Source organism: Monodelphis domestica, chromosome 1 (assembly GCF_027887165.1).
Source record: "Monodelphis domestica isolate mMonDom1 chromosome 1, mMonDom1.pri, whole genome shotgun sequence".
NCBI lineage: Eukaryota > Metazoa > Chordata > Mammalia > Didelphimorphia > Didelphidae > Monodelphis > Monodelphis domestica.
This window is the reverse complement of record NC_077227.1, coordinates 353,687,187-353,710,431: the sequence shown is the minus strand read 5'-3', so window position 1 is coordinate 353,710,431 and position 23,245 is coordinate 353,687,187.

The window sequence follows — 23,245 nt, the reverse complement described above, 5'->3', positions numbered from 1 at the left end:
TATAAATGAAAAGTAAAGTATGAATCAAGTAAATATATGCTCACCAAAATAGCTTTCTAATATTATTTTATTTTATTTTTACTATTTAAATATTTTCCATGTTTACATGATTCATTTTCTTTCCTTCCCCCCCTCCCAGAGCTGACAATCAATTCAACTGGGTTATACAAATGTTATCACTTGATATCTATTTCCATAGTATTCCTTTTTGCAAAAGAGCAATCTTTTAAAACCAAAACCCAAATCATATAAACAAGTGATGTCATATGTTTTTCTTCTGCGTTTATATCCCCACAGTTCTTTCTCTCAATAGGGATAGCATTCTTTTGGGATTGTCATGGATCATTGCATTGCTATTAGTTGTAAAGTCCATTACATTGGAATGTTCCACAATGTTTCACTTTCTGTATACAATATTCTTCTGGTTCTGCTCATCTCACTCTGCATCAGATCATTGAGGTTCTCCCAGTTCATATAGAAATCCTCCAAATGATCATTGCTTATAGCGCAATAGTATTTCATCATCATCATATACCACAATTTGTTCAGCCATTCCACAATCAAGGGACACCCCCTCATTTTCCAATTTTTTGCCACCACAAAGAGTGCAACTATGAATATTTTTCTAGGATTTTCTAAGTAGACCATTATATTATCTGCAAAGAATGATTATTCAGTTTCCTCATTGCCTCCTTTAATCCCTTCAATTTCTTTTTCTTCTCTAATCACTACCTCTAGCATTTGTAGTACAATATTAAATAATAGAGGTGATAATAGACATCTTTGCTTCACTACTGATCTTATTAGGAAGGCTTCTAACTTGACCCCACTGCAGATGATACTTGCTAATGGTTTTAAACATATACTGTTTATTATTTTAAGGAAGGACCCTTTTATTCCTATACTTTCTAGTGTTTTCAAAGGGAATGGGTATTGTGTTTTGTCAAAGGTTTTTTCTGCATCTATTGAGATAATCATGTGATTTCTCTTAGTTTGGTTGTTGATATGGTCAGCCTTGCATTCCTGGTCTTAGTAAATCCCACCTGGTTAGAGTAATTAATCCTTGTGATAACTTACTATAGTCTTTTAGCTAGTGTTTCATTTAAGATTTTTCACCCATGTCCATTAAGGATATTGGCCTATCATTTTATTTCTCTGTTTTTGGTCTCCTTGGCTTGGAAATCAGTATCATATTTGTGTCATAAAAATAATTTGGTAAGACTTCTTTTTTGCTTACTTTGCCAAATACTTTGTGTAGTATTTGGATTAGGTTTTCTTTAAATGTTTGATAGAATTCATTTGTGAATCCATCTGGCCCTGGTGATTTTTCTTAGGGAGTTTCTTGATGGCTTGTTCAATTTCTTTTTCAGATATGGGATTATTTAAGTATTCTATTTCCTCTCCTGTTAATCTAGGCAACTTATATTTTTGTAAATATTCATCCATTTCACCTATTGCCATATTTATTGTCATATAATTGGGTGAAATAGTTCTTAATAATTACCTTAGTTTCTTCTTCACTAGAAGTGAGATCACTCTTCATCTTTGATATTGTTAATTTGATTTTCCTCTTTTTTTATTAGATTAATCAGTGCATTATCTGTTTTATTTGGTGATTTTTGAAGTATGAGCTCCTAGTCGTATTTACTAGTTCAATAGTTCTTTTGCTTTCAATTTTTATTAATTTCTCCTTTGATTTTTAAGATTTCCCATTTGGTCTTTATCTGAGGGTTTTTAATTTGCTCTTTTTCTTGTTTTTTTTTTAGTTCCATGCTCAATTCATCCATCTCCTTTTTCTCTTTTTTGTCAATATAGGTACTTAGATATTCAATGATATAAATTTTCCCCTGAGTACTGCTTTGCCTGTATGCCATGAATTTTGATATGTTGTCTTCTCATTATCATTTTCTTCAATGAAATCCATAATTGTCTCTATGATTTCTTCTTTAACCCACCAGTTTTGAAGAATTAGATTATTTAATTTCCAATTAGTTTTTAATTTGCCTCAACTTTTACTGATTATTATTTGTACTGTATCATGATATGAAAAAGTTGTATTTGTTATTTCTTCTTTTCTGCATTTGTTTGTGATGTTTTTTACCTTAGTACATGGTCAGTCATTGCTGCTGAAAAGAAGATATATTTCTTTTTATCCCTATTCACTTTTCTCCAGATATCTATTAACTCTAATTTTTCTAAAATTTCATTCACTTATCTCATTTCTTTCTTATTTATTTTTTGGTTTGATTTATCTACATCTGACAGGGGAAGCTTGAGGTCTCCCACTAGTATAGTTTTACTATCAATTTCTTCCTTAAGCTCCAATAATTTCTCCTTTAGATATTTGGATGCTAGACCATTTGGTGCCTAAATGTTGAGTATTGATATTTCTTCATTGTCTATACAGCCTTTTATCAGAATTTAATTACCTTCCTTATCTCTTTAAATTGGATCTATTTTTGTTTTAGATTTGTCAGATATCATGATTGTTACTTTTGTCTTCTTTTTCTCAGTTGATGTTCAATAAATTCTGCTCCAGTCTCTTACCTTTACCCTGTATGATTCTACCTGTTTCATGCGTTTTTCTTGTAAACAGCATATGGTTGGATTTTGGTTTTTAATCTACTCTGCTATTTACTTCCATTTTATGTGTGAGTTCATCCCATTCACATTCAGAGTTATAATTACCACCTGTGTATTCACCCTCATTTTGATTTCCTCTTTTAATCCTGCCCTTTCATCTTTCTCTATTTCCTCTACACCTGTGTTTTGCTTTTAATCTGCCCCCCCAATTCCCACCTTTATATTATTCCCATTCCCATGCACTCACTTCTTATTCAACCACTGCTTCTCTTTAGGGTCTTTTAATCACCCTCTCCCCAAATTTTCCCTCCTTTATATTACTCTCTTCCCCACACCCCTCTTTCTTATTGTACTTCTATTTCTCTATAGGGTAAATAGGATTCAATACCCCAATAAAACTGGCTGTTCTTCCCACACTGAACCAATTCCACAGAGAATAAGGTTCAAGTATTACCTGTCACCATCCTCATCCTCCCCTTCTTGTAATAGTATTCTCCCCTCCAACCATATCCCTCTTTATGTGGTATCATTTACCCCATTTTGTCTCTTCCTTTGATTTTCTATTAGTATAATCCTCCTTTTTCCCTTAATTTTTTTTACATATCATCCTAAACAGCTTAATACTACATACTCTATCTTTGTATATTTCTTCTATCTACTATGATAATGAAAACAATTTTTAGGAGTTACAAATATCTTTTTTTCTACATAGGAGTATTATCAATTTGGTCTTATTTAAGTCCTTAATTGTCTTCTCTTTTTATTTACCTTTTTATGGTTCTCTTTAATTTTGTTTTTGGACATCAAATCTTCTGTTTAATTCTGTTTTTTTCCTTCAGAAATACTTGGAAATCTTCTCTTTTTATTAAATTCCCATACTTTCTCCTGAAATTATATAGTCAGTTTTGATGGGTAGGTGATTCTTGGTTGTAGACTTAATTCTCTTGCCTTCCAGAATATCATATTCCAAGTCTTGCAGTCCTTCAGTGTGGAGACTGCCAGATCCTGTGTAATCTTGACGGAGGCTTCATGATATCTGAATCATTTCTTTCTGGGTGCTTGTAATATTTTCTACTTGTCCTGGAAGCTCTTGAACTTGGCTATAACATTCCTGGGAGTTGTCATTTGGGGATTTAATGTAGACGGTGATCGATGGATTCTTTCAATGTCTATTTTGCCCTCGTGTTCAAGAATATCAGCTGTTTTCTTGAATAATTTCTTGAAATATGATGTCTAGCATTTTTTTTGGTCATACCTTTCAGGTAGTTCAATAATTCTCAAATAGCCTCTCCTGGGTCTATTTTCTAGGTCACTTGGTTTTTGCAATGAGAAATTTCATGTTTTCATCTATTTTTTCATTCTTTTGGTTTTGTTTTATTATTTCTTGATGGCTCATGAAATCATTACCTTCTACTCCCACATTTCCTGACTTTAATGAATGGTTTTCATTCATGATCTTTTGATTCTCCTTTTCAATTTGATCCATTTTGCTTTTCATGACACTCTTTTCATCATTGACTTCTTTGCCTGTTCTTCCAGCAGGTAAATTCTGGTTTTTAATATGCTTATTACTTAATTTTATGTCTGTGTCTCTCTTTCCATTTGGACAATTTTGCCTTTTAAGCTGTTATTTTCTTTTTATATTACTTTCACTTCTTTTTCCAACCTTTCTTCCCATTTTTCTTCTATATGTTTTACTTGGTTCTCAAGCTCCTTTTAGAGTTCCTCCATAGCTTGTGACAAGTTTCCAGTTTTTTTTGGAGAGTGTGCATGTTTTGCTTGTTTCTCATCCTCTCCTTTTGGTTATGTTTTTGCTCTTTTTCTCTGTAGAAATTTTCCAGGTCAAGGGCTTTTTTGCTGTTGTTTACTCATTTTCCCACTAAAGGACTAGGAGTCTTGCATGTTCCTGGTCATTTCTACCTTAGCTTCTGTTCTACAGGGCTTTGCCTTAGGGCTATCTTCCCTTCCCTATCAGAGGTCTGAGTGAGCACATTACTATAGAGCTCTGATCCTCACCTCCAGAGCCTGGGATTTCCATCTGTAGTGTTAATTTGTTTGTTTTTTTGTTTTGTAGGTGTAGCAGGCTTTGAAGGCTTCTGCCTTGAAACTATCCTCCATCATCACTGCAGCTGCTGCCACTGCCACTGCCACTGCTGCTTCTTCTGCTGCCACTCCCAAGGGATGCTAGTGCTCTGGAGATCTGAACCTCACCTCCATAGGCTAGGATTTCCAGGTGTAAGTCTATGGTATATCACACTTTGCAGTGTTTTGCCCTGAAGCTATCTTCCCTGCCCCTCTGCTACTTCCACTGCTGAGCTGATGCCTCTGCTGCTGGGAGTTAGTCTGGTGCTATTAAGGTTTGAATCTCACTACCAGGTCTTGGTATCAGTATGGCCTGGGTTCAAATCTCATATTTGACATATACTTGCTGTGTAAAACTGGACAAATTCCATAAATTCTCTGTGCTCTAGATAATGAATATGAATCACAGAGAAAGTACTGGTTTGCATTTGTTGGGAAAATTACTCACTAAAAGCTCCCCCAACCAATGATATTCTGATTCATTCTCAATCACAAAATGACTCGTAGGATCTATCATATGAATGAAGAATGCTTGTTCTACTGATTATGGTATTGTATTGATGACCAGGTGAGTTAACAAGCACTGCAAATGAAGAGTGAGATGGATCTAGGATTAAATATGAGGAGGATGGGGTAGATGGAATTTGGGAAATAAAAAAGTACTTTTAATAACCCCAAATTTCTCTTTCAAAGAAACTTATCCTTTTTTCTTAATACTAATATTCTCCCAGTGTGCAATGTATTTGTATGGCATATAAAAATATATTCATTCGGGGGGGAAAAGACAATGGAGACATGCAGAAATTCATGAGATATAAAACCCAAGAATAACATCCTAAAAAATCAGAACTATGCAAAATTGGAATGGGCTATCTGTCTCACTTGGTTCTGGGTTCTTTCTCAATAAGTATATTTTTGCAAAGCCAGGACAACTACTTTCAGGATCTTTTAAAGGAGTTCTTATTCAGGTAGGAGTTGGATTAACTAATCTATAAAGTCTCTTTCAATTCTAAAAAAAAGGTGTGATTCTGTGAATGGTGTAAAACAGAAATTACCCATATTTCTGATTTTTGTGACCCTTGGTCACTTCATAAAAGCTCCATAGTAAGTTCCACACAATTAGTTGAGGACTCGCTTATGTATATCACTTGACATTATGTGCATGGCAGTGAAGCATTCAAAATGTCCATTGGTTGTCATTCTCTCTGATCATATGACAAGTGTGGTTTAGGGGAAAAGAGTGTTTACTCTGGAGTTAAAGAATTTGAACTTAAATTCTGCCTTTGATAGTTCTCTGTGTGACCTTGAGCAAAGTATTCAATATCCCTGGTCCTCAGTACTTCAGTAAAATTAGGGTGTTTGCTTAGATGAGTTCTTAGGACCCTTTCTTCTCTAGAGCATGTTCTGATGGTACACATCTAAGATTACATTAACTTCCTGCCCAGATGCCCTATTGGACTTTGTGATCTCCAGAAGCTCATCATCCTACAAGATAAATTCAACTCTAAAACTCACATTTCCATAGTACTTGCTACCCATAGAATCCCTTCCTCTCTATAGTTGGAAAGAGTGGAGGTTAGACCTTGGAGACTTTTAGACCTCCTCTCAGATGCTCCACCATTTAAGAAAAGTGCCTAGGGAATTCACCTCATCATTTTCCATCACTGTTCACTAGGATTTCATGGTGTTTGGAAACAACATACTGAAAGATGAAAATTCTTTAACTTGCACTAACAGATCATTTTCTACATTGACTGTAGGTCTTTGTCATGCCCACTGTACTAGGTACCAAACCCTACTTCAGATTATTTTAGTGTATTGTTTCCCCCCATCAGATAGGGAACTCCTTGAAGATAAAGACTCCTGTCTTTTCTTTGTAACCTGAGGAGTTAGTGAGTAGTTGGTATATAGCAGACACTTAATACATGTTTATTGATGATTAACTATTTTTTTACATAGCTTTACCCATGCACATGAATTTATTGGTAATAATGCTACAGCCTACTCATATCCAATATGATTTTTTTAATTTTCCTTCAGGTAACAAGTAAGAATAATTCCAGCATCAAGAACCTTAGAATTGGAAGGAACTCTTGTTGGATATGTAGTTCAACCCATATACAAAAAGAAATGTTGAATTTAACAATATCATAGAAATGGTTATCCAGTCTTTTTGAAGACTTTAAGTGAGGTACAATCCATTGTCTCCTGGGTCAGTCCCTTTACTTTTGGACAGTTTTGCTTGTTAGGAAGGTTTCAATTTCTGTGTAACTCTCATCAGCTATTCCTGGTTCTCCTTCTCTTGTTTCAGTCAACACAAATATAGATCTTCTTCCATCTGATACCTCATCAAATAACTGAAGACAGATATTATATGCCCCATGAATCTTTTCCAGATTAAACATTCCACTTTCTTCAGTTGATCCTCAAATGGAATAGAGTAGAGTCTCCTGGTAGGTAGCCTCTATGTGATTTTCCCTCTTAACAATATCCTACAGAAACTCTGACAACCAAAGGTGAATATGATATTCCAGATGTAATCTGAAAGAGATTAGAAAGGGACTATCAATTTCTAATTCATGGAAGCTCCACAGTTTTGGAAAAATATTAAGGTTAAAAAACAGGATCGTAAGGGCAAGGGTTAGGAAAAAAAAGAGAGGGAGAGAAAATGGAGACACTTATCATAGATAGTCTTTAGCTACAAAGAGTAGAAAAGAGAAAGAAGTGGGGGTATAAGGATAAAGGGATGGAATTTTCAGGATGGGGAAAACATGGAAATGTTTATAAGCAGTAATGATGTGGGGAGGGACTGAAGATAAGTGAAAGAGGAGACAGGTAGGTGACTTAGTGTACTGAGAATCAGGTCTAGAGATTGGAAGGTACTGGGTTTAAATCTGGCCTCAGATACTTCCTAGCTATGAGACCTTGATAAAGTCTCAATCCCCATTGTCTTAATGCCCCTTTGCCTTGGAATCATTATAGAATATTAATACTTGGACTGAAGGTAAGTTTTTTAAAATGTCTCCCCCTTTTATTTCTCTACAGAAGATATTTTCTCATAAGCAAAAATATTCTTTATGGTGGGTCTTTTAGCTAATAGTAATCAAAAGAATTCCAAGTTGAGAGAGTCAAAAACCCAACTTTTCTAGTCCCTTTTTAAAAGTTCTTCAATTAAGCCTGTGAGTTGTCTTCATAATTAGTATTTAATGAAAACTTTTTGACTATGATTATTTTTAAAAGAATGACTTTTAATAGAATTTGTTAATAATGGTCTTTACATCAACTAGATTGCCTCATATCCCTTTCCCAATCTCTTTGAAAGAATCATGTCTTATAACAACAAAAAAAATTTTAAAGGGGAGAAAAGAGAAAAAGTCAAAAAACTAATCAACGCATTAAAAAATAATGTGATCTTATATTCAGTATTCCACCTTCAAAGATTCCAATCAGTATAATGAGAAAGATGTTAGTACTGAACCAGATCATTGATGTTTTCTTATTTACCCTCCCACCCCCAGAATGTAAGTTCTTCAAAGTCAAGGCCTGCATGATTGTTTTTTTGGTATTCCCATTGACCAGAAGAGTACTTTGCACATAGAAGGTGCTTTAAAAATATTTCTTTAATAAAATTGAATGGACTCAACAAAGAGCTTAAATGTAATGCCCTAACTTTTAAATTACTGCTTATAGTGTAAAATCCTATGATTTCTTTTGTCCTTTAGAACTTTTTTCTGCAATTATCTATCATTGCTTGAAAAGTTGAAGGTGAGTATATTGAGTGTTTGATTATTTGATTTATTTGTAGTTTCTTAGTTCCAAAAATCAAATAATTTATCATTTAAAAGTCAAATTGCTGGTAATGAGCCTTTTCATTTTTAGTTAGACCTGATCTTGAATACTAGTCACAGTCATAGGAACATGAATTCATAGGATCTTGACTTTTTAGCTGGAAGGTAACTTAAAGGCCATTTGTATAATGAGAAAACAGATTGTCACAGTATACCCAAGATTGTATAGATAGCATGTCGCAAAGCTAGGTATTAACTCTAACCTTCCAATGGCAAATTCAATGCTAAAGCTGCTTCAAAGCAATTAGAGAGCATGGTTAGAGTCAAATAGGACCAAAGTTACTAATTTTTATTCAATTCTGGACAAGTCTTTAGATGCCTCACAGAGTAGTTGTGAGGATTAAATTCAATAAAATGTATAAATTATTTTGGAACTGTTAAAGAGCTATATAAATGTTAGATAAATGACAATAATAGCAAAATAACACTAACAAAAAACTTTCTCAGCTTCATAGAACCTATAAAACTTTGGACTCTATTTTCATAGCTTTTGAGAAACTAGAGTCTCCTTAATGCCATATTAAGATATTGAAAGAAAATTTGAGGAAGAAATTTCCAACTCAGCATAACTATATAAATCTAATGAGAATAGTCCTCTAACTTAAGAATTTGTTTTAAATTCTCTCAAAAATTGGACCTACATAAATTCATTTACCAGAGTGATTATGTTGGGTTATTTTTTACCAGAATTAAAATGTCAGACAACTCACCAAGGAATCTCAAATCATGAAAGTTAGAGGGGGTATAAAAACATTTTTAGAATGCCTCATCCTTTGATTGGTGAGTCCCCATGACATCTGAAACAAGTATACCCAAGAAAATTGAACACAGAAGTGTTGTTAAAAATGAAGGGATTACTGAAGTTGCATCCCAGCATTATCACTATCTATACTTGGATAATTAATTTAATACTTAAAATTTCAGCAGGTCAGTAAGGTGGTATAGTGGATAGAATGTCAGGCATGGAAAAAGGATTTGATACTGGACTGGGTAGAAAGGAAGGAAGGAAGGAAGGAAGGAAGGAAGGAAGGAAGGAAGGAAGGAAGGAAGGAAGGAAGGAAGGAAGGAAGGAAGGAAGGAAGGAAGAAAAAAGGAATGGGTAATGGGAGTCAAGATGGAGGCTTAGAAGCAACAGAAGTTCAGACCTCTGAAAACCCTTCCTTACTGATCACAAACTAAATGCTCCTAGGAGACTGAAAACCAAACCTAACAACAAGATAGAGCCAAGGAACCCTCCTGCAGGACTCAATCCAAAAGTTATGCCCCCCAAAAGCCTGAAACCAAGAACACTTGGGTTTAAGGGGAAGGCAGAAGGAAGGTCCAAGGACAGCCCCACAACCACCCACCAAGAGTGCTGAGCCACCAGTGGCAGCAGGAAACTCTGGGCAGGCAAAGGTGCTGGTCTAGAGGGTGTACCTTGTGAGCAGGCTCAGAGAGTTCAACACAGGTGGCAGGGAGGCAACTGGAGAGAGATCCAAGAGCTGGCAGGCTGGGTGGTTGGGTCTTTCCATTTGGCTCCAGCCTTAAGGAGGTTTTTGACTCGGGGCCCATCTAGCCCAACCTAACTGAACTTAATTCCATAACGAGTCCTCAGAGCTCAGGGAGGCCAGGACCCCTCCCCCCCCCCAGAGTGCTGGGCCTCCAACAAGGACAGGAACCTCTGGACGGGCAAAGGCACTGGACTAGAGGGTGTACCATGTGGGCAGGGCTGTGCCAGGCTCAGAGCATCAAACACAGGTGGCAGGGAGGCAGCTGGAGAGAACCTGAGAGAGCCTGGACAGCTGAGACCTTCCATTTGGCTCTAGTCTTCCAGGACGTTTCGGTCTCAGAGCACATACAGTCCAACCCAGCTGAACTGAATCCCATCAAAAACCTCCAGAGGACAGGAAAGCTCAAACTCCTCCCCCAGAGACTGCCCTGAAAGATCTGACAAAGCTCCAAGAGGGGAGACTGACAGAAAGCCCCAAAGCCAAAAAAAAATGAGAGGAGCAAGAGCACAGACAAATACAGGGAGCAAAGAAGAGGCAAATATGAGCAAACAGCAGAAAAAGAAGAAAGAAATTACAATAGACACCTTCTACACAGCCAACAGAACAGAGAGGGAGGGATCAGCAAACGATAAATCAGAAAGTCCAGTGAATTGTGTGCACACTGTGGAAGAACTCAAAATGTAATTCAAAACACAATTAAGAGAGGCTGAAGACAACTGGGAAAAGAACTTAAAAACTAAGATAAATCATTTGGAAACAGAAAATAGTGTCTTGAAAGCCAAAATCAACCAGCTGGAAAATGAAGCAAAGAAGATGAAAGATGAGGCAAAGAAGATGAAAGATGATCTCCAAAGAAAACCAGACCAGAAGGAAAAGAATGACCAAAAAGTCAGGGAAAAAATCCAGTCTTTAAGAACCAGAATACAACAACTGGAATTAAGTGACCTCACAAGGCAGCAGGACACTACAAAACAAAACCAAAAGAATGAAAAAATTGAGGAAAATACGAAGCATCTTATTCACAAAACAGAGCATTTAGAAAATCGTTAGAGGAGAGGCAATTTAAAAATCATTGGTCTACCAGAAGACCATGACAAAAGAAAGAGCCTGGACATAATGGAACAGGAAATTATTCAAGAAAACTGTCCCGATATCCTAGAACAAGAGGGAAAAGTGGAGATTGAAAGAATCCACAGATCACCTCCTATACTTAATCCCCAACTGACAACACCCAGGAATGTTATAGCCAAATTCAAGAACTATCAGACCAAAGAAAAGATATTACAAGCTGCCAAGAAGAAGTCATTCAGATACCACAGAACCACAGTGAGGATAACACAGGATCTGGATGCATCCACACTGAAGGACAGAAAGGCATAGAATATGATATCCCAGAAAGCAAGGGAACTAGGTCTACAACCAAGAATAAATTACCCAGAAAAACTGACTATATTCTTGCAGGGGAAAGTATGGTCATTCAACAAAATAGAAGAATTCCAAGAATTTGTAAAGAAAAGACCAGACCTGAACAGAAAGTTTGATGTCCAAGCACAGAATTCAAGAAAATCATTAAAAGGTAATTTAAAAAGAGGGAAAAAGAGAAAAACAAAACAAAACAACACAAAAAATTGTTAAGAGACTCAGTAAGTTAAAATGATATGTATCCCTATAAGAAAAGTCACTGGCAACTCTAAAAAACTGTTATCATCTGGGTAGCTAGAAGAATTACACTTAGAGGGAACACTGAGAAAGTGTATAGAATGAAAGGACAGGACATAAATAGGTATGTAGATATATGCATACATAAATACATATACATATGATATATATATATATATATATATATATATATATATATATATACAACTAGAGCTAAAAAGGGGGTTAATACTAAAAGAAATGGGGAAAGAAATGGGGTAAATTTATTCATCACAAAGAAGCTCATGGTGGGAGGGGGGACAACATCAATACACTGGCAGGGTAAAGAGGTCAGAGATAGGAAATATTCAACTCTTACATGCTTTGAAACTTACACAAATAGGGAAGAACAATTCAATCCATTGGGGCAGAGAATAGACGTGCCCTATAGGGGAGTTGAAGGGTAACAAAAAGACTGGTGGGGAGGGAAGCAGAACAAGGGATGGATTTTGTGGGGGGTAATTTTAGGAAGACTACAGGGAAAATAAGGGGGGAATAAGAAGGGAGGGGGTAGAAAAGGAAATAAAATAAGGGTGGGAACTAAGGGGACTGATTAAAAACAAACATTGGTGTAGAAGGAAATAGTGAAAGAAGAAAAGGCAGGACCAGGAGTAGAAATCAAAATGCTGGGAAATACACAGCTAGTAATCATAACTCTGAATGTGAATGGAATGAACTCACCCATAAAAGACAAGTGAATAGCAGAGTGGATTAGAATCCAAAACCCTACCATATGCTGTCTATAAGAAACACACATGAGGAAAGTAGATATGCATAGGGTGAAAATAATAGGATGGAGCCAAAACTATTGGGCATCAAATGATAAAAAGAAGGCAAGAGTCACAATCATGATATTTGACAAAGCCAAAGTAAAAATAAATCTAGTTAAAAGAGATAGGGAAGGTAATTACATCCTGATAAAAGACAGTATAGACAATGAGGAAATGTCTGTACTCAATATGTATGCACCAAATGGCATAGCATCCAAATTTCTAAAGGAGAAACTAGAGGAGCTCAAGGATGAAATAGAAAAACTATACTAGTGGGAGATCTGAACCTTCCTCTATCTGAACTAGATAAATCAAACAAAAAAATAAATAAGAAAGAGGTAAGAGAAGTGAATGGAATCTTAGAAAAATTAGAGTTAGTAGACATATGGAGAAAAATAAATAGGGACAAAAAGGGAAACACCTTCTTTTCAGCAGCACATGGTACATTCACAAAAATTGACCATGTATTAGGGCATAAAAACATTGCAAACAAGTGCAAAAGAGCAGAAATAATTGCAACCTTGACTATATTAACAAGCAAACTGACAAAAATCACATGATTATCTCAATAGATGAAGAAAAACCTTTGATAAAATACAACACCCATTCCTATTGAAAACACTAGAAAGTATAGGAACAGAAGGGCCTTTCCTAAAAATAATAAATAGTATATATCTAAAACCATCAGCAAACATCATCTGCAATGGGGAAAAACTAGAAGCCTTACCAATAAGATCAGGAGTAAAACAAGGATGCCCATTATCACCTCTATTATTTAACATTGTATTAGAAACACTAGCAGTAGCAATTAGAGAAGAAAAAGAAATTGAAGGTATTAAAATTGGCAATGAGGAGACCAAGCTATCACTCTTTGCAGACGATATGATGATTTACTTAAAGAACCCTAGAGAATCAACCAAAAGGCTAGTCAAAATAATCAACAACTTCAGCAAAGTTGCAGGATACAAAATAAACTTGCATAAGTCATCAGCATTTCTGTATATCTCCTACCCAATTCAGCAGCAAGAATTAGAAAGAGATATTCCATTTAAAATCACCCTAGACAATATAAAATACTTAGAAATCTATCTGCCGAGACAAACACAGGAACTGTATGAACACAAATACAAAACACTCTCCACATAATTAAAACTAGATCTAAACAATTGGAAAAACATTGATTGCTCATGGGTGGGACGAGCTAACAATAAAAATGACATTGTACCCAAATTAATTTACTTATTTAGTGCCATTCCGATTGAACTACCAAAAAACTTCTTTACTGACATAGAAAAAAACATAACCAAGTTCATTTGGAAGAACAAAAGACCAAGGATATACAGGGAAACCATGAAAAAAAATGCAAAGGAAGGAGGACTTGCAGTCCCAGATCTCAAACTATACTATAAAGCAATGGTTATTAAAACAATTTGGTACTGTCTAAGAGATAGAAAGGAGGGTCAGTGGAATACACTAGGGGTAAATGACCTAAGCACGACAGTCTATGATAAACCCAAAGATCCCAGTTTTGGGAACCAAAACCCACTTTTTGATAAAAACTTTTGGGAAAATTGGAAGACAATATGGGAGAGATTAGGTTTGGATCAACATCTCACACCCTACACCAAGATAAACTCAGAATGGGTGAATGACCTGAATATAATGAAGGAAACTATAAGCAAATTAGGCAAACACAGAATAGTATACTTGTCAGATCTTTGGGAAAGGAAAGACTTTAAAACCAAGCAAGAGCTAGAAAAAATCACAAAATGTAAAATCAATAATTTTGATTACATCAAATTAAAAAGGTTTTGTACAAACAAAACTAATACATCCAAAATTAGAAGGGAAGCAACAAATTGGGAAACAATCTTTATTACAAAAATCTCTGAAAAGGGCCTAATTACTCAAATTTACAAATAGCTAAACCAGTTGTACAAAAAATCAAGCCATTCTCCAATTGACAAATGGGCAAGGGACATGAATAGGCGATTTTCAGTTAAAGAAATCAAAACTATTAATAAGCACATGAAAAAGTGTTCTAAATCTCTGATAATCAGAGAGATGCAAATCAAAACAACTCTGAGGTACCACCTCACACCTAGCAGATTGGCTAACATGACAGCAAAGGAAAGTAATGAATGCTGGAGAGGATGTGGCAAAGTTGGGACATTAATTCATTGCTGGTGGAGTTGTGAATTGATCCCACCATTCTGGAGGGCAATTTGGAACTATGCCCAAAGGGAGCTAAAAGACTGACTGCCCTTTGACCCAGCCATAGCACTGCTGGGTTTGTACCCCAAAGAGATAATAAGGAAAAAGAGTTGTACAAGAATATTCTTAGCTGTGCTCTTTGTGGTGGCAAAATATTGGAAAATGAGGTGGGGTGACTATCAATTGGGGAATGGCTAAACAAATTGTGTAATATGTTGGTGATGGAATACTAATGTGTTAAAATGAATAATCAACTGGAGGAATTCCATGTGAACTGGAATGACCCCCAGGAATTAATGCAGAGTGAAAGGAGCAGAACCAGGAGAACATTGTACACAGAGACTGATACACTGTAGTACAATTGAACATAATGGACTTCTCCATTAGTGTCAATGCAATATCACTGAAAAATCTGCAGGGATCTATGAGAAAAAGCACTATCCACAAGCAGAGGACAAAATGTGGAAGTAAAAACACTGAGGAAAGGCAACTGCTTGACTACAGGGGTTGAGGGGATATGATTGAGGAGAGACTCTAAATGATCACTCTAATGCAAATACCAACAATATGGAAATGGGTTTGGATCAAGGACACATGTGATACCCAGTGAAATCCTGCGCTGGCTATGGCAGGGGTGGCAGGAGGGTGGGGGGAGGAAAAGAAAATGATCTTTTTTCCCCAATGTTTGAAAATGACCAAATAAAATAATGTTTAAAAAGGAAAAAATAAATAAAGAAGGAATGAAGGAAAAAAAGAACTTGATGGGGTCACATATTGTCAGACATAGCTAAAACAACTGAACAACAATGAATAAAGCCTAAAGCAATTTGTAGTACAGAACTTGAGTGAAACTTTATTTCCAGGAACATACACAGCAGGGAAAACACAAGTATAGACACACAAAGGAAACCATCCAATTTAAGACTCTCTACTATGAAAAAAGCTTTACCTTCCTTCTTTTCCATTGGGGACATTTACTAACAACATAGCATCTCTACATCCTCAATATAGAGCAGTTATTTGGTGCGGGCCTGGAGCCAGGAAGACTCATCTTTCTAAGTTTAAAACTGGCCTCAGATACATAAAATGAGCTGGAGAAGGAAATGGCAAAATAATCCAATATCGTTGCCAAGAAAACCCCAGATGGGGTCACAAAGAGTTAGATACAACTGAAATAACTGAACAACACAGCCACAATATGAAGTCCAGTTTGAAGATTACTAATCTAGTGGATTGGGATCACTCTCCCTTTTTTGTGTTCTCTACAAGAAAAATCCCACAGTGGGAGAGAGACCAAATCCCTCATTCTGGCTGGGGGCTATAGTTTCTGCTTTTTTGCTCTCACAGACAGACAACTCTAGGCTCCCAGACTGGTTGATAGGCATGCACTAAGAGAGTCACAGTCCCTTTGTTCCTAATGAGAGGAGAGCATTGATGTGTGCATATCAGGAGCCAGCCACTGTCAGTCTCTGACAGAGAGAGTCCTGGTCACTGCCAAAGTACCACCCTCCCATATGTCAATTCCTAAGAAAAGGATAGGGAATGAGGGTACCTAGAGGAAGTCCAGTGTGCAACCTATGTATACGTTCCCTACTACTCACATATAATGAGAAAATGAAAATTCTTTTATAGCTTCTCTATAATCTGCTTCTAAAATACTCCTTCAGATTGGAGACAACAGTCAGGATCTTCAGTATCCAAAGCCGAAGTTATTTAGTGACCAGCTCCATTTTGGAGCTACTGCTCTTTCTTAAAGACGGTTTTGAAAACAAGACAGTCTGAGGTATTAGCATAAAGCCCATCCTCCATCCTCACTCAGCCTATGGCTGCTTCTTTCCATCTATTGTTCTGGCAGGAGTTCAGGGGGTGAAAGGCATCATTAAGAACCCATTCCACATAGCTACCATGGGGCAGATTGATCACTGTAATACTAGAAGACTCCTAAGTACTCCTCATTAGTGGAAGAGCTGATAGTCAGTGTCAGGTTTCCTGCCTCAAAGTCCAATTCTTTTTCAATACCACCCTGTCTTCCACTGAAAGGCAGTATAAGTCCAATTTCCTCCATTTACCTGCTCTAGAGACTTGGGGTGGGGTGGCAGGTAACTGATGCTAATAAAGTACGCAGAGACAGACCACATTTTCTGTCTAGATGGAAATTCAGAGCTTGCAGAATAGTCGCTAACAAACTGGCACCCAGGGTTGCATATATCCTCATACTCGAGGAAAGCCTGCATTGCTTTCTTCACAAAAGGACTTTTTAAAGAACAGTTCATTCTCTGAACTCTGAGAGAAGTGAGATGAACTCAAGGTTTATCTGTCAAAGCTGACTGTCGAATTCTCCTGGCTGGCAGGGGGCAAAGAGAGGTCTATGGAAACCACTTTCACTAACTACAGGAGAATGGAGGGAAAGATACTTAAGCACCAAGGACTAAGCACCTAAAATTTCTTAAGACTTGATGTCATAGTCCCTCAGAAACTTTCAGAGACTTAAAAGTACATGTTAGAGGCCAGTTTGGAAACACAAAAGTAGAGAAACTTCACTAGGCTGATTATTTTAAGTGCCTCATTCTCCCCCTGCCTGTCCTGCCTACCCACAAGCACTTCCACCTGAATACACGTGTGGAAGGGAAAGGGAGGAATTCTCTGGGTCTAAAGAGATTAAAATAGTTAATGTGAAAAATCATTCATAGGCAGAATGTGAAGAGAAAACAAAATTGGACTCCTCAGAGGTGGGCTATTAACATTCCAATCAAATAATTCCAGTCCCTATGATTGCCTAGATTTTTCCTTGGACAAGTCACTTTGCCTGTGTGGGAATGGATTTCCTCCCTCAGAAAATAAGAGGACTGAATTAGGTAGTCATTAAGGTCCCTATAGTTCACATTCTAATGACGTTCTTTTGCTTAAGGGTTCACAGATATATGACGTATATCATGAATATCTTCTACCCAACAAATGCCAGTCAAACAAGCCTTTAACTATTGGCACATTCTGTGTCAAGCAATAAAGGTAAAAAGAAAGGCAAAAATACAGTCTGTCTCTCCAACAACTTTTATTATAAAAGGAGAGACAACATGCAAAAACCATGTGCATATTCATATAAGACATGCTGTGTAGAATAGGAAAGTTATCTCTAAAATCTGCTTGAATATCATAAATGACAGGGAGCTCACTGCAACCTGAAGCAATTGTTCCAATTGTTAAATAGATCAAAGTTTTAGGAACTTCTTACTTGTTTGCAAAAACTGCATCCCTGATACATTCCTCTACTATTGGACCCATTTTCCACAAATAGAATCATAGATCAAGTCTAATTTCTTTTCAAAATAGCATTTCTTTAAATTAAATTTTATTTTTCTTCAGTTACTTAAAATCTGTCTTTTCTCTCTTCCACCAGTTCCCCCATCCCACCAATTAAAAAAGGAAAAAAAACAAACCCTTTAACAAGTTTGTGTAGTCAAGTAAAACAAAATTTCCCAGTAGCCATGTAAAAAATTAAAAAAAAGTTGTTCCTTAATGTATTTTCTGAGGAAGAGGACAAATTGGGAAAAGAAATGAGAATGATGCAAGAAAATAATGAGAAAAAGAGTTGAAACTTGGCAAAAGAGGCATAGAAATCCAATGAAGAGAACCATTTATAAAGAAGAATTTGTCAAATGGAAAAGGATAAACATAAATCCACTGAAGAAAAGAACATCTTAAAAATAAGAATTAGCCATATGGGAAAAAAGCACACACACAAAAAAAAATCAATGGAGAAAATAACTTCTTAAAAAAAGTAGAATTAACCAAATAGAAAAGGAAATACAAAATCTCACTGAAGAAAAATGTCTTTCTTCAAAATTAGAATTCAGAAAATAGGAGCTAAAGATTCCATGAGACATTAAGAAGTAATAAAACAAAATTAACAGAACAAAAAAAATGAAGAAAATGTGAAATATTTCATTGGAAAAACCGCTGGTCTAGAAAATAGATCAAAGAAAGATAATTTAAGAAAAACTGGATTACCTAAAAGCTATGATGTAAAAAAAGCTTAGACATGATCTTTCAAGAAATTTTCTTTATATATCTTTATGCCCTTGATTTCTTTCTCTTGTCTTATTTATGTTGCTAACATTTCTAGAAATATAACAAATAACAATAAAGAGAAAAGTCATCCTTCCTTGACTCCTTTATCATCCTCATCCCCTTTCTCTTATTCCCTTTTGGACTTACTTCCTTGTTGGGTAAGATAGATTTCATTACCCAACTAAAGATAGATTTATATATATATATATATATATATATATATATATATATATATATATGTTTCATTTCATTACCCAACTATATATATATATATATATACATATATATATATATCTTTAGTTGAGTAATAAAATTTCCTTGCCCCCCCCAAAAAAATATATATATATATATATATTCTTTCCCCTTTAAACCAATTCCAATTTGGGTAAGGTTAAAGTATTATCTGACACTCTTTTCATTTTACCTTCCATTCTAAATGCTATTTTGCGTGGGCCTTTTATATGAGATAATTTCCCCCATTCTTCCTCTCCCTTCTCCTTTCTATTACAACCCTCTTTTTTACCCTCTCATTTTTTTAAACCATCTCAACATAATCAACTCATATCCATGCTCTCTGTCTATGTAGATTATTTCTAAATGCAGTTTGATGATAAAGTTCCTAGAAGATACAAATATCTTTTCCCAATATAAGAATGTAAATAACTTAGCTTTATTTAGTCACATATAATTTCTCATTCATGTTTACCTTTAACTGCTTCTCTTCAGTTTTGTTTTTGAATTGTAAACCTCAAAATTCCTTAGACTTATAAATGTTGGAAATTTCACCATTGGGATATTTCATACTTGGAAAATTTCTTACTGATAGTCTATTGGAATGGGAACCCCATTGGCATGGGAGGTTCTTTCTCTTCCCTTCTTAAGATTACTTTAGGACAGAAACCTTTTGCTGAATAATGGAAAGGACTTTGACCTATGCTTAAGCATAGAACAGGAATTTCTTTGAGTCTTGATTGATTTTAGAATTGATACAATGGAGATACTTGGAATAAATCTCCACCCTATTCAGTCCTAATAGGATTGAGTAAGGGCTGCAGCCTAGATCAAAATTTAATTATTCCAATCTCTACCATACTCAAGTTAACAGGATTTAGAAAGGGCTGTAACAAAGGAGTAAAGATTTAATCATTTGAAAAATATGACCTTCAACAGACATGTGCAAAAGCCAGAAACCTCTGGGCGGTCCTGGGTTAAGCGAGAGCCTCCATTGACAGGGAAATTGATGAAGAGTGATTGGTAGATGTGAGGACTGAGGGGAGGCAACTTGGATGGTTTCCTTAAAGATAGGAGGGTCTGGAGACTCGAGGGGTGGTTGAGTTTTTGGTCGGTGTGGTTCCTGGGCTCTGAGGAGCTTGCTCTGAAGGAAGCTGAAGGTGGGGGCCTCTGAGACTGTTTCTCCATTTTGGACACGTGAGTAATAGGGACTGATCTCTTTTCTTTGCCCCAGCTATCTAAGGGCTTGGGCCTTTTGGCCCAGCCTAAACAGAAGGGGTACTTAAGCCCTATTCCCTTCTTTCCCCTTTCTCTCTCTCTATATATCTCTAATTCCTTTCTTGCTCCTATTGTAATTAAACTCCAAAAAAGGCTGACGGCTGACTTGAGTTTTTCATTTAGGAATTACATAGCTGATTCCTTGGCGACCTTAAATGAATATATATCAGTCTTTTAAAGTGATTCTCTTGTAACATTGTGGCTGACCACACGGGAGTCTAAAGAATCCTCTCAATAAAACTTTTTCCTTGCCTTTTTGCTATACTGTTTCACCACTTAGTTTTTTTTTTTTTAACAAAAAAAACTTGGCTTAAAGACACAGCTGCTTGAACACGTGAGTATAAAAAAACTTTTTCTCTTTTCTCCTTAAGTTAAATTGGAATCAGCAGTTTTTTTCTTTTTCTTCCCTTTAATCTTAAGGGACAGCTGGGTAGCTCAGCGGATTGAGAGCCAGGCCTAGAGACAGAAGGTCCTGGGTTCAAATCGGACCTCAGATACTTCCCAGCTGTGTGACTCTGATAGACAGAAAACAGCTGTTTTAAATCTCAGCAACAGGACTCTAAAGTCCTGGCTGGAAGAACTGTTTCTAAATATCCTTTCCCTTAAGGAACAACTTCCTGGATTAAAAAAAAAACCCTGTGGAAAGTTTGTTGCTTTGCCCTGCTCCCCACGTGTTTTGTGAAATTACAAAATATACATATAAAAATGAGTACTACATTCTTTGACAATTATATGGCAGCTGAAGAAGTAGGGGCATTGAGGAATGAAGGATACCTCCAAATTTTTATATTAATAGGTACTGTCATTTTTGTACTCCTCAATACTATATTTAGAGATGAAAAAATAAAAAATATTGAGGATAAAATAAAACAAAATGAGGATAAAATAAAACAAAATGAGGATAAAATAAAACAAAATGAGGATAAAATAGAAAATATTGAGGATAAAATAGAAAATGTTGAGGATAAAATAGAAAATATTGAGGATAAAATAGAAAAAATTGAGGATAAAATAGAAAAAATTGAGGATACAATAGAAAAAATTGAGGATAAAATAGGAAATATTGAGAATAAAATAGAAAAACTTGAGGATAAAATAGGAAATATTGAGAATAAAATAGGAAATATTGAGGATAAAATGGGAGATATGGAAGATAAAATAGGAAAAATTGAGGATAAAATGCAAGCCCAATTAGAAGATCTAAAATGTTTCTTACAGGATCAATGGGCAAACACCCACTCTACCAGAAACAGACCTGTTTCTGAACCTTTGAATGAGGAAATTTCCTTCCCTGAAATAGAGATGGAAAACACCTTCCCTATAGCCCAGTTAACAGACTGCTTCTCTCGTGTAGTGCAAATCTTGTCTGAATTTAATCCCCAAAACCCTTCCCCTGCAATCCCAGCTTCTCATGTTCCTTCTCCTACAGAAAACCAAATTCCAATGCAAGGGAGATCTTGTCCTCCTAGAGAAACCTGTCCTTGTCAAACTGACCCACAGGTGCAAAATCCAACTAGAGGCCTGTTTCCTCTAAGAGAAGTACCTGAAATAGGACGAAATGGGGATGTGGTGACTTTAAGACATAGGATACCGTTTACTCCCCAAGAAATAAATGAATTTACACGAAATATCCCCACATATGAACAAGATCCTTTTCTAGTAACAAAAAAGATGGGAGACATATTTTTTCAGTATAACCTGTCTTACAAGGACGTTGAGAGCTTACTCCAGGCTTTTTTAAGTGAACGTGAAAAAAATAAAATAATTGCTCATGTCAACAAAACCCGGGGGCATAATGCAGCACATTGGCCATCTCAGGATCCCGAATGGGACTATAATAATCCTGAGGACTATCTACAACTATACCGTTGTAGAGAGGCCATCCTCACGGCCATGAAGGAATGTGCGGACAGTACAGATAAGTGGATGGAACTGGAAAAAATTAAGCAAAAGGAAAACGAAACACCCTCCAGATTTATGGACAGAATTATCGAGTTTGGGGACAGATACTTAGATTGGGACTTAAATAAAGAGAATAGTTTAAGACAAGTTAGAAGAATATTTGTAAACAATTCTTGCAAAGTAATTAAAAATTATTTTAAAACACAATGCCCAAGATGGTCAGATATGGACCTTGAAGAATTGCGAAAAACAGCTATATATGTTTTTAAGGGAAACGAAGAAAAGGAGATAGAGAATAATGATGACATGGAGGAAATGAAGAAAAAAATGAGATGTGTAATAGATAGGATAACTAAATTAGAAAGTGGGCATGATAATGAACCAACAACAATTGCCCCTCTCCAGAAATCCAATTATCAATCCATTACTTGCCACTTCTGTGAGAAGAAGGGCCACAAAATGATGGAATGTAGAACCTTTCTTAAGATGTTTGGAAGGAATACACAGTTTAATAATGGTTTTAGAAATAACTATAGAAATTATGATAATGGTTATAGAAACCAGAATTCTAGAAATTATAATAATGACTATGGAAATAACTATAATGAATATAGAAATAAGAACTTTAGAAACCAGAATTATAGAAATAGGAATTGGTAATTTAATGACAATGCTCAAATTGAAGAAAATTTTAATGATAATACTCAACAATATATGAGAAATGGCGCTCGTCCAAAAATTACTCGAGGTGCTAATGATCCTCAGAGAGGTGCCCTTCAGGAGGGTGCCCAGGGAACTTCCCAGTATAATAAAGATGATTCTTCTTAGATTGTATTGATTTTGTTGATATTAATTAACCTTTTTCAGTTTTTTTTTCTCTCCTCTCCAAATAGTAGGAAAGATGAATAAAGAACTTAAGACTATGATTGGCAAATTATGCACTGAGACCCATTTAAAATGGCCTGAAATTCTCCCTCTGGCCCTATTTTATCTTAGAAGCAGGCCTAGAGGAGACTTACATATTTCACCATTTGAGATGCTTTTTGGACATCCGCCTATACAGGCTAAGCCTTTCTCCCCG